The sequence below is a fragment of the Pinus tabuliformis genome, chromosome 2_1 (assembly GCF_031772625.1).
Source record: "Pinus tabuliformis cultivar Carrire ecotype Pingquan chromosome 2_1, CPIR1, whole genome shotgun sequence".
Taxonomy (NCBI): Eukaryota; Viridiplantae; Streptophyta; class Pinopsida; order Pinales; family Pinaceae; genus Pinus; species Pinus tabuliformis.
The window spans coordinates 534,022,535-534,025,683 of NC_142299.1; positions in this window are offsets into that span (position 1 = coordinate 534,022,535).

The following is a 3,149-nucleotide window of genomic DNA, read 5'->3' on the forward strand; positions in this document are numbered from 1 at the left end:
CTTGATCCATGGCTTAACACCTGATTGGTCCATGATCTCTATTTAAAGAGCATGGAGGGCCATTTGTAGGGTAACCGTTCATGAGAGAAGCTTATGTAAATTTTCATTCTTTTATTAATAAATTGCCTGAAGTGGTCGCGTTGGCTCAGGTCATGGACTGTTCCCTCTTTGAGCATTTTAACCACATCAAGAATACTGGTGTATTGATCTGTGATTTGTTTGTGAGCCGTGTCCTTTGGTGTTCTGTCTGAGGAACTTACCTTGTAAATTCCTACAGGTTGATACGGTCTCCACTTGTACCATGATGGTCAATAAGGTAGGTCAACTTCTGGGAGGCATAACTTGCACATACGAGCCTTCAATTGAGGCGATTATCACATCATTAAAAAGGTCTTGAAGTGTAGGTTTATCTCATGGGTGTGAGTGTAAGTTTCGAACCTTGCAAGCACAAAAATCTCATTTGAAACCTCAAAATGGCTTTGAAAAGTTTCAAACCATTTTTCAACTAGGACTTACTGCTAAAATGTCCTTGTAAGTTAATTCCTCCAATCTAGATTGTTTGCAAATTAGAATTTAACTATATTGTTACTTGTCCCAAAACATATTGTTGAATAATGGGTTGCACATGATGAGAATGTAATATAAATTACCTAAAGCAATACTTCTTTTATAGGATGGTCGTAGGCATCAAATGACCTTAAAAAATGACCATCCATCTCTTATAATTTCATTTCTACTATGTAAGTGTCTTTTTATCTTAAATGTTATCCCACATTGGTAAATAAAAAATTATCCCACATTGAATGAGAGATATGACTTAGATCAATATATCAACATATGAGCTTTAATATCCCAACGGAAATAGACATGAACCTTCTATTAACACAAATTGATTAGTAGAATTGATTGAATGACTATGATGTGCCTATGTTTATGAACTACTAATATTTTAAAGAAAAAATTTAATATACAAATTTTTGAAAATTTGTATATGAAAATGATTGAAAAGATGCTATTTTTGTTTAACACAAATTTTTCAAAACTTTAATACATTATATTTATATACATTCACTACATTTTATTGTTATTGTTCTATCTTAACATAAGATACATGACCTCTTAATAACATTTTAATACAAAATTTAAAAACTGTAATCCACTATGTTTATATGCATTTACTACATTATATTTTAATTGTTCTATCTTAGCATAACCTACATGAACTCCTAGTAACATTTTAATACAAAATTTCAAAACCTTTAATGTACTATATTTATATGCATTTACTACATTATATTAAATATACAACTTATATATTTAATTACTTCGATTTAATACAAAATGTCAAAAATTTTGATTCACTATGTTCTATCTTGGCATAAGATATTTGAAGCCTTTTAATATAAAATTTCAAAACCTTTAATGCACTATGTTCATATACATTCACTACATTATAATAAATATATATAACTTATATCAATCAAAGCCAAGTTTAATTATCATGATGAAATATAAAATTTCAAAAAAATTGATGTCCTATATTTATATGCATTCACTACATTATATATATATTATGTTTAATTGAGTAGTCTTTAAGAGTGATATTCTAGATAGTTTTTTGTTTGTTTGTTTGTTTGTTTTTTTTTTCTTTTAATTTTCTGATATAATTTATTCATTGAAATCACAAGTTTAAGGGGTGAATTCTTCATAATCGAAATGTCATAAGAGGGTGTTGAATCCATACATGTAATAACATAACCAATTTAAACAACACAAATCAAGATGTGGCCACAATTCTTTTCGAATCTGCCAGAAACTCCAAAAAATCACACTTAAAAACTACTCCATATTTAATTACCTTAATCAATAAATACTATTGTTTCATGCATAAGTCACACTTAAAACTATTCCATATTTAATCGAGTTGTTTTTAGTGCGATTTTTTGAAAGCTTTTTTGGTGGGTTTCCAATCTAATTTCTCTAAATGCGGCAGGAATTTATTGAAATTTGAAATCACAAGTTTCATAGGTAACTGTTGCACAATCCAAACGCCCTAGGGATTTTCTAGGGTGCTAAATCCATATATAAAATAAAACAACCAATTTAAATAATAGAAATCAAAATTTCACCTCAAATTTTTCGACCAGATTCCAACACCAAAAAATCCAAAAATTCAAACTAAAGACAATTCTATATTTAATTACCTTAATTAATAAATACTATTATTTCATTGAAATAAGTAATAAGTTACATGACTTCTACTCGCATTTTAATACATTAATATAATGTTATTATATAATATAATCTTCCTCATATATATATATAGTTAATTAAATCAACTTTGCTACTGCGTTACACACTATTTAGCATTAAATAACTTTTTCATAAATATTAATAAACAAAACTTGTGTCTTCTGCATTCTAAACGCAAAAGGCATTCCATAAAGTGATTAAAGAATATTTTGAAAACATGTGAATGTAAACCACATAATATTATATATATAGTTAATTAAATCAACTTTGCTACTGCGTTACACACTATTTAGCATTAAATAACTTTTTCATAAATATTAATAAACAAAACTTGTGTCTTCTGCATTCTAAACGCAAAAGGCATTCCATAAAGTGATTAAAGAATATTTTGAAAACATGTGAATGTAAACCACATAATATTAGGCAACGCCTTTTCACTGGTTCCAGCGCGCGAGCTGAAGAATATGAATGGAAAACAGTTCCAGGTTCGCTGATCCTCCCATAACTTCGAAGCCCACTTTTGTCATTGCAGCTATATTTTCACTTGCGTAATTGCACTGCAGATTTTCTCCACAGCCACAGATATGGCAGCTCCCCAACCCCTGGGAATTGGAGAGAGAATCAATCCTCCCACAAACGGATCCCGACCGGAACGGATCTGTCTTCCATGAATATGAAACCCTCGCTGGTACTTCTGCCATCTGAGGCCACACAGAAAATTTGCAACTGTTCATCACCGTCAGTGTCTTATAAGCCACCGACGACTCTGTTTTTCCCTTGGATTGCATTAATTCAGGAAAATTAACGAACAAAAAGACAATAACATAATTGGCCAGCATTGCCAGGACAAACAATGGGGAAAATTAAATTTGAGGGGAATTTTACCTGCAGCACAC